The sequence below is a fragment of the Pogona vitticeps genome, chromosome 1 (assembly GCF_051106095.1).
Source record: "Pogona vitticeps strain Pit_001003342236 chromosome 1, PviZW2.1, whole genome shotgun sequence".
NCBI lineage: Eukaryota > Metazoa > Chordata > Lepidosauria > Squamata > Agamidae > Pogona > Pogona vitticeps.
The window spans coordinates 265,045,628-265,058,133 of NC_135783.1; the positions used below are offsets into that span (position 1 = coordinate 265,045,628).

A 12,506-nucleotide genomic window follows, 5' to 3' on the forward strand; every position below is an offset into this window, starting at 1 on the left:
CGGAAGCCGCCGCCACTCAGCTGGGGGAAAATGGGGCCTATGGGGAAAAAATCACAAAGCGATTAAATAAACAGTACAGGCTGAAATCTTATTGTTGTTGTGTAAGGTTAGCATAAATTACCATGGTTAAATACAAGTAACTGATGAGGCTCCTAAGTGTATCTTGATTGTACAATCAAGTGTGTGATCAGGCATATGACTGAGGCACATCCCGGAATGCCATGGCAGGTTATACTAATCTTACATGAACACCTGTAGGATTACATCTATAATTTCAGAGTGGGCAGGTTGTTTAAGTATTGTTTCTGTAGTTTAAATTTCTTCCTGGACAGTTATTACAAAATTAGGCTTAAAAGGAAATAAAACTATTAGTGCGGAAATAACAGCATTTCATTAAATAATTCTAGGCATCATCATTTAGTCGTTTAGTCGTGCCCGACTCTTCGTGACCCCATGGACCAGAGCACGCCACACTCTCCTATCTTCCACTGCCTCCCGGAATTGTGGCAAATTCATTCTGGTAGCTTCGATGACACTGTCCAACCATCTCGTCCTCTGTCGTCCCCTTCTCCTCTTGCCTTCACACTTTCCTAACATCAAGGTCTTTTCCAAGGAGTCTTCTCTTCTCATGAGATGGCCAAAGTATTGGAGCCTCAGCTTCAGGATCTGTCCTTCCAGTGAGCACTCAGGGTTGATTTCCTTTAGAATGGATAGGTCTGTTCTCCTTGCAGTCCAGGGGACTCTCAAGAGCCACCTCTAGCACCACAATTCAAAAGCATCAATTCTACAGCGGTCAGCTTTCTTTATGGTCCAGCTCTCACTTCCATACATCACGACAGGAAAAACCTGTCTATGCGGACTTTTGTTGGCAAGGTGATGTCTCTGCTATCGAGGTTTGTCATCGCTTTCCTCCCAAGAAGCAGGCGTTTTTTAATTTCGTGGCTGCTGTCTCCATCTGCAGTGATCATGGAGCCCAAGAAAGTAAAATCTGTCACTGCCTCCATATCTTCCCCTTCTACTGTATTTCCCAGGAGGTGATGGGACCAGTGGCCATGATCTTAGTTTTTTTGATGTTGAGCTTCAGACCGTTTTTTGCACTCTCGTCTTTCACCCTCATTACAAGGTTCCTTAATTCTTCCTCACTCTCTGTCATCAGAGTGGTATCATCTGCATATTGGAGGTTGTTGATATTTCTTCCGGCAATCTTGATTCCGGCTTGGGATTCCTCCAGTCCAGCCTTTCGCATGATATATTCTGCATATAAGTTGAATAAGCAGGGAGACATTATACAGCCTTGTCGTACTCCTTTCCCAATTTTGAACTGATCATTTGTCCCATATCCAGTTCTAACTGTTGCTTCCTGTCCCACGTATAGGTTTCTCAGGGGACAGATAAGGTGGTCAGGCACTCCCATTTCTTTAAGTACTTGCCATAGTTTGCTGTGGTCCACACAGTCAAAGGCTTTTGCATAGTCAATGAAGCAGAAGTAGATGTTTTTCTGGAACTCTCTGGCTTTCTCTATAATCTAGCACATTTTAGCACTTTGGTCTCGAGTTCCTCTGCCCCTTCGGAATCCAGCTTGTACTTCTGGGAGTTCTCGGTCCGCATACTGCTGAAGCCTACATTGGAGGATTTTGAGCATAACCTTGCTAGCGTGGGAAATGAGTGCATACTCATTCTAGGCATACTTGTCTACAACTCTTTGAAGACAAATCCTAGAAGTTTTGTTTATATGAATTTAGGGTATTTCAGAGTTCCTATTTAAATCAAGAATTTTTTATCTCAGGTTTTTGTACTGCATATAAATTTTTTGGAAGAAAGGGAGCAAATGTTATAAAAGTGATTTATTGCCTGATTATTCTCCAAGTACTGTACATTTATGTTACTAAGCTCAAATCTAAGAGCTTAATTTAATTTGAGGAAGGAAGTGAATATGGCTAAGGAGCCAAAGACAGACACAAGATGTAGCAGCCCTGTAAATTACATTTAAACATGAATTTGTCTGGGTCACACATTAAAAAGAACAGACAAATACCATTATTTTCAATGATCGTTTGAAACAACACTTTTTACTTAGCTGCTTTTCAGATCTTGTATCTTTAAAATAGCACTGAATGACTCACAGAACTGACTGACGGAATACAAACGATTTATCTCCCTAGGATATAGATTCTAACCACAACAGGCTCAGAAGTTATTTCCCTCCCTACTAAGAAACTAGTACTGTATTTTCAATTACAAAAAAAGGCATTGCCAATACTAAAGAATTTTTGTCTGTTTTCCATGAGGGACGAAAAGAATAGTGCAAGACACACCAAAAAAAGACTAGTTGGCATGCAGAGTTAAGGAGCATCTAAAGCAGAGGAACACCAGGCTGGCAGGACAATGTAGGGAAGTTTAGACAGCTGTTTCCTCTGCTATACCTTTTTCATGGTTGAAGTCCAAGAGTACTGCACTCCATTAAGGTTGCCAGTACAACAGCGTACAGGTAATGTAAAATTAACTAAATTAACTGAATGACAGATGACAGAATATGGATGCAGCTTTCCTTGAATGGCACTGATCTTCCTTTGCACATAACAGTTTCAATTTGCAGCATCTCTTGGATAAATCCCTGGATCTGGATGTCCAGTGGCTAGGAACATTTTTTGTACCAAATGTGCCCACTCCTGGAGATGTCAGATCTGCCCAGAGTGGCAAATATCTTGGTTAATCTCACTTGGACTACTGTAACATGCTTTACGTACAGCTGCCTTTGAAGACTATGTAGAAACATCAGTTGTTTTGGAATGCTGTAGCCAGATTATTGGCCAGGGGTTAGTATACACAGCACATGAATTCCAGGTTAGATCAGTTTCTGTTGCTAGCGGTACTTTTACGAACATAATTCAAAGTACATCTACAAACTACCAAACAGTTAGAACTGCATTGTCTGAAAGACAATATTCTCACATTTTTAAGATCTTCAGAAAAATTCTCCACTTTGTATTCCCAACAACCAAAGCATGCCTAGCAGCAATGTAAGAGAGGATCTTTTTCACTGCCTGTTCCATGCTCTGGAATTTCTTGCCCATTTAGTCTCACCTTTGGCATCCTTTTCAGGAAGACAAAGACTTTAATCACATGGAGCCACAAAATGACTGTTGTTGTTTAGTCGTTAAGTCATGTTCGACACTTCATGACCCCCCATGGACCAGAGCATGCCAGGCCCTCCTGTCTTCCACTGCCTCCTGGAGTTTGGTCAAAACAAAATGACTAGTTAGGATCATTGTATATATGTTGTAGTAGCTTAAACTGGTGGTCTTGATAATTCCACCAGGCTTCTTTTAAGTTTGCATTTTACTGCTGTTTTACTGTATTATATTGTACAGTGGTGCCTCGATTTACAACCATAATCCGTTCCAGAAGATGGACGTAACTCAAAATGGTCGTAAGTTGAAGCACTGTTTCCCACTGAAATGCATTGGAATGCAAGTAATCTGTTCCAGAAGGAAAAAATACCCCCAAAATAAAAAACAAAAAACAAAACACTGCAAGCCCCATAGGAACGCACTGGGGCTGGGGGGAAAAAAACCAAAAACAAACAAACAAAAATAAACCAGGGAGCAAGCCCCAAAGGCGTTGGGGCTTTAAAAAAACAAACCCCAAAATAAACCACGGAGCAAGCCCCGAAGGCGACTGGGCTTTTAAAAAACCCACAAAATAAACCACGGAGCAAGCCCCGAAGGGGCTGGGGCTTTAAAAATCAAAAACAAACCCAAAAATAAATCAAAGAGCAAGCCCCGGAGGTGCTGGGGCTTAAAAACCACACCAAACCAAAAATAAACAATGGAGCACGCCCCATCGGAAGGCGCTTCGGCTGCAAAAAAATCACCAAAAAACAAAACAACACCGCACAGAAACATAACCCCCCTAGCCCAAACCCACCCTGTAAAACCCACCCAGAACAGGCAGTTTTTAAAAAGCAGCAGCTTAGCTTACCAGGCAGTCCGAAGCCTCCCTGTAAACGCACACACACTCAACTAGAAGCAGAAGCCAGGCAGTCCCAATACGCATCCGATCGTACACTCTCTAACTGCTGGGGCGAAAGAACTACGAAGAAGCAGCCTCTTCGCCACCAACAGTTAGCAATCTGAATTTCCTGCTTTTTCCCCCTGCCCTTTTCTGTTTGTAACTGGAAGCTCCAGCCACAAGTTGAAGCAAAATTTTGCGGCCAGAGCTGGTCGTAACTCGAAACGGTCATAAGTCGGGATGTTCATAAGTCGAGGCACCACTGTACTTACATATTATTATGTGAGCTTCTTTGAGCACAATTTAATTATTCAACAAATAATCAGAAATGATGTTACAGAAATCAAGGAACTGTTTATCTGATATATAACCCCTATACTATTAAAAAAGGTGACAATTCAGTAACTTTTAAAAATCATCTCATCCTAAAATAATGTTTAGGAACTGTTTCTTTAGTAGGTTTTTATTAACTACATGGGTCAAATGACAATCATATGTCAGTATTTGGCAATTAGAACTAGAAGTAGAGGATAGCATTGATAAGATGAAAATAAGAGCAGAAGTGTATCTATTAAATGCTGATGTTAAAGAAATGCACCCATGTAGTACTATGCTTTATGAAATGCTTGAAATGCTGCTGAAGTAAATCTTCAGGACATAAAAAATTTGGAAATCCTACAATGCATGTAAGCTTTTGGACTGTCTCTCTGGGATGGAACTTGGAGGCACTATTTTGCAGTAGCTCTCGACCTTAATGGGCTCAGAAGATGGTGTTGGGGAACCTGTATCACACCCTGGCAATGGTCTGTATGGTCACACAGGACTCTATTCTGTTCCACATACTATTTAACCTATCAGTGAATCCTCTAGAAGATGAGTTGCCTGGAGTTTTGGGATTTGGTGGCACATGTTATATGATGACATCTAACTTTAGTTTTCGTTTGCATCAATACCGTACTGGCGAAGGTTTTTTGGATTCAACATGCATTGGATGGGTTTACACTCGCCCTGAAAGCTCAGACTCGCAGCTTGAATGTATTCCTAGATTCATCCCTGAGCCTGGCTGCCCAGGTCTTGACAGTGGCCTGGAGTGTGTTCTTACATTTAGAACTAGTGTGCCAGCAATACAAATTTGTTAATATGTCTGATCTAGCAATGTGAAACATGCCTTCCTTACATTGTTTTGATTACTCCAGAACAACCATTCTCAACCAGGGCTGTATGCCTTCCAAGGGGCCTGGCACATTTGAAGGTAGGCATAGACTGGAAACAATTCTTCACACATTACCTTATAAGGTTTGCTATGTGACTCATAGAGTCCTGATTCAACCTATATTTCTTTCATATTGTGTTTATGGCCATGCTAGGAAGGAGTTTTCCTAAGGAAGCCATCTTTTTAATTTTTTAAAATGTGTTTAAAACTGTTTCAAAGTGATTTCATTTGCTACTTTCAATAGAAAAGTTTCATTTTTTAAATTGTTATTTATCATATTTTGAACTGTTATTACTTGTGTTTTAAAATTCCTTCCCCTCTTGGGAGAAAGATGTGATATAACTCAAGTAGATAAACAAAATAAAAGAAGGAAATATAAAATAACTACAACAAAATTTATGACTCTCCTATCATATCAAAAACTCTTCTACATCTAAGAAACAAAGGAATCCCAGCAGACATAGTACTTTGTGGTATACTCAACTGACAGTTTGTTTTCCTTAAGACTTGTATTTGCCTATTCTGGGTGCCATTTCTTTTTTGTACTCTGGTTTCTAGAGAATTACCAAGCCTCCAAATTCCAGGGGAATGAAATCATTGTTTGGCATTTCTTGTTCAAAATAGGTCACTGAAAGGTCAGCATCCTTTAGTAAATGAGTGCTAGGGTTGCCTCGAAATATAAAAGATAATACTTCAATAACCACATCATGACATCCTACAACATTTGAAACTGCAAAAAGCAGACATGATAGGGCACTACCAAATCTCAAATTTGACTATCACCATTATAATTTAGTGTACGATTATGTGCCCCCAAAGTGTATACTATTCCTCTTTATTACAGGTATTGCTATCACCTTTCCTAAAGATGGCAATTACTTGAGGAAACAAAATTAAATTCTCAAATATCCTTATAATGTTGACACTGCTCCTGCAACAATTGACTTTGAATGTCAAAAAGAACAATAGTCTATATTGATTGGACATGTCTATGTGGCTGCTTTTTCTCTAAGCAATCTGCACCTAACCTAAACCTGGGAGGTCCCTACAGTATATTACAAATCCCCAGAACTTGAGCAATGCTGTGAAACCAATAAAACTAGGTCAGCTAGTTGAATATTGTTTGTGTATTTTTTTTAAAAAAAAAGTTAATTACATGGCTACTTGGTGTTGCTCAGACATATGCAGTATTTAGGATATTACCTTAGTTGATGTGCCTTTGAACTCTTGCTCAATTTAATTTGTAAATTGACCCAGCCATTCGACATACTATTCTGTGTTCATGAAAGCACTAAGGCCCTGAATACTGGTACTCTTAAGAAGTAAGAAGAAATACCGACCAAAAATTAGCAGAGAAAGCAAAGATGTAGTTGTAGTTTAGTCTTAATCAGTGCATTTATCTCTCAGTAGAGACAGAACAGACTCCAGGACTGCCACATGAACAGCACGTGAATCAAAAGCTCCCTCACTGCTCGGGACAGGCCGGAAACAAAAACAATGATTGAAACTGAGATTCTCCCTACCCCTTAAAGGCCTGATATTAATGGGAATTAACTTTAAAATAGGTCACTTGAGTTTCTCTGTATCATCCAAGCAAAGAAAATATCATGTGACCTTCAAGATTCATGAAAAATCACCATGCTGGTTCTTGTCAATTTATCATAAACCTATCTCTTAAAATAGAATTTGTTCTAAAATTATGTTGAATTCACATGTCTCATAAATTATTAAAGTTTCAAACTATTTTGAATGATTACCCCAAAATGTAAATTGGCGCTCTGGTGTTTCTCTGTTCAGAAACAATATGTCCTGGGTGGTGTAGGGAGGCCCTCCCTAATTTTCTTGCCAAAAATGAAGAAAAGGAGGGTGAGTGGGTAGATTACAAATCATGATTGCACAATGTCTCCCTCACCAAAATAAAAAATACATTCATTTTATAATTGTTCATTCTTCTATATTTAGAATGCATATGGAAATAATTTGTTAGAAATCTCATATTTGTGTGAAGCAGCTGTATTTGCTTGAATGTTTTTAAAGTTTATTTGACAAGGATTTGCTCATATTTTTAAATATTAGGAAAAACAGCATGTAAAGACTGCATTGAAAATAGCCAGATTGCAAATAATTTTGTCATTCAAAAATAAGCACCAATGGTTGCATTCAGAACGACTTTTGTGCTCCTGGTTGGTGGAAGCTGAGATTACATCTGGCTCTTTGCCTCTTCCTTTCAATAGAGGAAACAGCTATTCCAGAGTGTCCATCTCTAACTAGATTTATATTAAACGTATATTTAGGACAAATATCTGAATTTAGAACAAGAAGAAACAGAACAAAATGCAGTTTCACTATTTCACGCTAAGCATTCCAGCTTGGTTTAACAGTTCATCTCTCTGCACTGTAAAAGGCTAAAAAACAAACAAAAAAACAAAAAGCAAAGCATGCTGCTTATATACCCCCCCCATAGCGCATCAAGCACTCTCTGGGTGGTTTACAAGTTAATTATGCAGGCCACACATTGCCCTCCCAGCGAGCTGGGTACTCATTTTACCGACCTTGGAAGGATAGAAGGCTGAGTCAACCTTGAGCCTCACTTTTTAAAAATCAGTTTCAAACAAACAGCCTTGCAACATTTACATCTAAACAGAATTAAATATAATCAAAAGCTGGTCTGAATTTAAAGAGATTTAGTTACAAAAACCACACATTGGAGATACAATACTGAGACTTAAACAAAGAGATTATATAATACTGTCCAAGACTGACAGACATATAATTAATCATGCTTAATTATCTACAGCAAATATGCACCAAAATATCTCTGATAAATGGATTAACAGTTTCAAAGAACTGTGGGCTCATTACAGGGATGCTATATTCGAGTCCAGAGATGGGCAGTCTGATTTCTCGATTATGCAAATTAGATTTTGCACAACATTCTAATTAATACAGCATTTCATATTAGGCAAATTAAAAACAATAATTGCATTACTTCTCTATCAATGTTCTCTATTAATAGTAGCTGTTGCATAGCTACTATTGTAGCAGGAATGATGTCAGTGGCAGTAAGCAGATCACCGCTTATTTTAAAGGTGTGCCTGACTAGTGCACAATGAGAGAAAGTTGTCTGCACTCCTAAATTGAAGCAGGAACTCTTCAATCAGCAGCAATCTGCCACTGTCAGCAATATAATTCCTATTATACTAGAGTAGCTATGCAACAGAATACTAGGTGATATAGCCTTGATACCATTTAAACAATACCAGTGATGTGAGGCATCCAATATAGAGTGTAATGGTTGGATTAGGAACAGGGAGATGGAAGTTCCCTGGTGTATATGTAAATAAATAATGACACATTAGGCTTTTAGTAATATCATTCTGGGATGGTTCTTACATTTTACTATTATTTTTTAACCACAGCCAAAAACAAAAAAACCCACTTCCCACAGATCCATGGCAACACCACAGGAATCCTCCAGAATGACTGCCTATCACCTGATTGGCAGGAAAATATTTCTTTATCCAATATGTTGTTACTCTGTGGAACTCCTTGCCCCAGGATGTGGTGATGGCATCTGGCCTAGATGCCTTTAAAAGGGGATTGGACAGATTCCTGGAGGAAAAGTCCATCACAGGTTACAAGCCATGATGGGAATGTATAATCTCCAAGCTTAACATGAAGGTAACAAGAAATGCCAGATGCAGGGGAGGGGCATCGGGAGACAGGGATCTAGTTGTCTCATGTGATCCCAGAGGCATCTGGTGGGGCCACTGTGAGATACAAGGAGCAGAACAAGATGGGCCCTTGGCCTGATCCAGCAGCGCTCTTCTTATGTTATATTCTTAAAAACTGCTGGGGAAGTGAGGACAAGCTGCAGAAATCATAGGAAAATAACCCCTGTGATTACCACCAGACATTCAGACTGAATATTTTATTCTACTTAGAACACATACATACTTGAAAGGGAATTCTGTTAGAAACTGCCATTTTTGCACATTCATTTGTTCACATGAATGAGACTAGTCAAGAGTAAATGCTCTAGAACAGTGGTCCCCAACCTTGGGCCTCCAGATGTTCTTGGACTACAACTCCCAGAAGCCTTCACCACCACCTCTGCTGGCCAGGATTTCTGGGAATTGAAGTCCAAGAACAACTGGAGGCCCAAGGTTGGGGACCCCTGCTCTAGAACAGCGATGACGAACCTATGGCATGCATGCCACAGCTGGCACTCAAAGCCCTCTCTGTGGGCACATGAGCCATAAGTTGCTAGATTGCTACCTTTGGCAGCCAAACCTGAGGAGGCAGCTGTGGTGCTAGCACCCCAAAAGGCGGCAGGCCAGGATCTGGAGCAGCTGGTGCTGTCGGCAGTGGGCAGGCTGAGCTATAGGCAATGGTGTGGTTGGGCACAACTGGAGGGGGATCCGGAGTTGAGTCTGGAGGTACCTTTGTGCCCGGGATTCCCCTTTCCGCTGCCACTTCCGCTTCCATCACCCCCATTTCTGCTGCCGCCTGCTGGGTTGGTGTTTTTTTTTCCCATTTTGGGCACTCGGGTTCAAAAAGGTCCGCCATCACTGCTCTAGAAGATGCATCTTTCTGCAACCAACTTTTAACCAATTAATGTGCATCCTGACCTCTTCATGTTTCAACACTGGCAGGAAGAAGCTCCTGCATCTAAACAAACAGAAGGTGCTTCCTTCTCATCCATGCATTTATTGAATATATGAACCAAGACGTAAAGGAGTCTCAGAACTCCATATTCTAATGACCAAGTGACTCTCTCAACTCAACACTAAATTGTATATTTCTATACAGTGGTGCCTTGCTTGATGACGATAATCTGTTCCGTTGAAATCCCTGTTAAGTGAAATTGTCATCAAGCGAATTTTAAAAACCCATGGAAATGTATTGAAAACCATTCAATGTGTTCCAATGGGCTAAATACCTGCTTGTTTTGCGAAGATCCTCCATAGGGCGGCCATTTTCCGGTGCATGTAAAGCGAGGAATCCGTCCTAAAGCACAGTGGGGAGCTATTTTGCACAGCGGATGGCCATTTTAGAGCCGCCGATCAGCTGTTTTAGAATCATCGTCTAGCGAAAAATCGGTTCCCGAAGCAGGGAACCGATCATCGTCACACGAATTTTCCCTATCTAAACATCGTTTTGCGATCGCAATAGCCTCATCGTAAAGCGGATTTGTCGTTTAACGAGGTAATCATTAAGTGAGGCACCACTGTATGCAGATATTTAGTAAAATTAGCCAAGTTAACATGATGCCCCTTAGCTTCCCTAAACAAGTGACAATTCTCTAGATATGTGACCTTGCTTCTGTTCTCTAGTTCCAAAGCCGTATGAAATTTGCTGAGTAACTCCCAGAAAAATGACACTGTTAGCTATAATTCATTTTTGTTCACCAAAACCAATCAGAATGAATTGTTACAGAAAAGTCTTTTCCAACAGTCTTTGTAAACATTCCAGAGCATGCTTTAGATAACGATACAGTACTCTGAAATTTGCATTGTCAGTACTGTGACCTGAGAGCAACTAGTTTTCCAACTCCAACCACTTACATTTATTTTCTGTGGCTTGGGGTGTACTCATGCTGTCTGAGAAACTTGTTTCATTTTTTCTCAGTCTTTCATTCCCGCATAAGGCTTATTTTTACATTTGAAAGCAATCTGTAACAGAAGCAGAACCACAAGTCGGCTACTATAGAGTACACTAAACACCTACTCTAAATTTAGTTTCAGTTGCAAATGTTCTGCTTAAAATTAGCATATGAAGAAAGTTATGTTCTTATTGACCACAGAATATCTAATATACTAGTTTTAAGCAACTTCCTAATCAGAACATTTTTTTTCAGTCTCTCAATTTATTGACTCGATTTTGTTCTATTCCCCTCATTTAATTTGTCAAAGTTTAAAACAGCCTAGTTTTGTTTTTTTAGGAACATTCGGGTTCTTAATTCTATGTTCATAATTGGTTCAATAACTATGATGAAATTTTACCAAGAACTGGATTACTCAGAATTGATTTCCACCTTCAACTGTGGGCATTTACATCAGTTCTGCAACTGTCATTAAGTCCCCACTCACCAATGCTAAGAAGCTGTGAGTAACTTAAGATTTAGCATGGAACTGACTGTTGTGAGCATCAAGAACCCTAAACTCTTCTGTTGCCAGCCATCTGTCTGCTCAAATCATGCTGCTTTCCTGCCTCCAGGAGAAAGGGTACTTCAAAGTTCTATTCATTCCATGTGGAGAAGAGCAGTTGGCAGAGGAATCTGGAGCATATAAATAGGTTGGAAGGAAACACTGAAAAGTGCCAGACTTCTACCTAACCTGAAGCTACTTGATGCTCATTTGCATTATCACATAAAACTCTAATTAAAATCAAACAACAACAGAACATTCTGTTCTGCCAACACTATGAGGACATTCTTAAAGGGAATATTTTAGTTACTCTTGGTATGGACATTTAGTATAGCAGATACCCAAAAACTATATAGCAGCTAGGACAGCCAGAAATTTATTTGCAGCTTTACCACCTGGAAGACTATGAAAACTGTGGCGTCAGTCTAGGATGGGATGGTAGTCATATGACAAAAACAAAAACCCACAATATCCTGCACAGTGTAGTACTCAATAATCTCTTGTTGCTACTCTGTGCCTCCTTGGGTTAATTCTAATGCAACAGTTCCCAGCTTTGATTAACTCAGATGTTCTTAGAATGCTAATCCCAGAAACTCCAGGCAGTACAGCTGGTGGTGAAGGCTTCTGGGAGTTGCAGTCCAAAACTCCTGAGTAACCCAAGGTTAAGAACCAGTGTTCTAAAGCATGAAATCGAATAAAGAAAGCTTTCAGGTGCATATACCATAGAGCTATTTTTTAGCAACAGCAGGTGATTTTACTGAAAGAGAAGGAAGCCTCTCTTCCCTCTGGTGTCTACCATAACAACTACATACCTAGTGCTAGTAACAAGTTCCTGTGACTTTCCAGTAAGATACAACATAAGAAACAGAAAAAAATCTCTACAGTGCTTCTATTTTGCTAATCTGAAGGCACTCTTACAGTATATGAAGGTACATCACGCTGCTCAGGATGAATATATAAGCCCTTCAAATACTATTGTCTTATTGACCCGAAGTGATATGTTCTGCATGTCTTAAGATAATACTATAAATGTCCTGCAGTCTGGCAGACAGCAGTACAACATGAGAAAAAGGCACAATTGAAAGCATAGAGTATCTCCGCAGCGTGTATAGCCCCTGTAAAAGTACAACGGG

General features: G+C 39.8%; 1 protein-coding gene across 7 annotated transcripts in view; it reads right to left on the reverse strand.

The window, feature by feature from the left end:
* The window catches only part of SBF2 (SET binding factor 2), a 402,592-nt gene that overhangs the window by 180,537 nt on the left and 209,549 nt on the right, over positions 1 to 12,506 (reverse strand). Inside the window, exon 1 of one of the 7 annotated variants that reach the window (XM_072985764.2) lies at positions 10,792 to 10,899. The exons of the other annotated variants lie outside the window; for them this stretch is intronic. The gene's annotated coding sequence lies outside the window, so the exon portion shown is untranslated. Of the gene's footprint in view, positions 1 to 10,791; positions 10,900 to 12,506 lie in introns of those variants that run through there. 7 annotated transcript variants of the gene reach the window in all.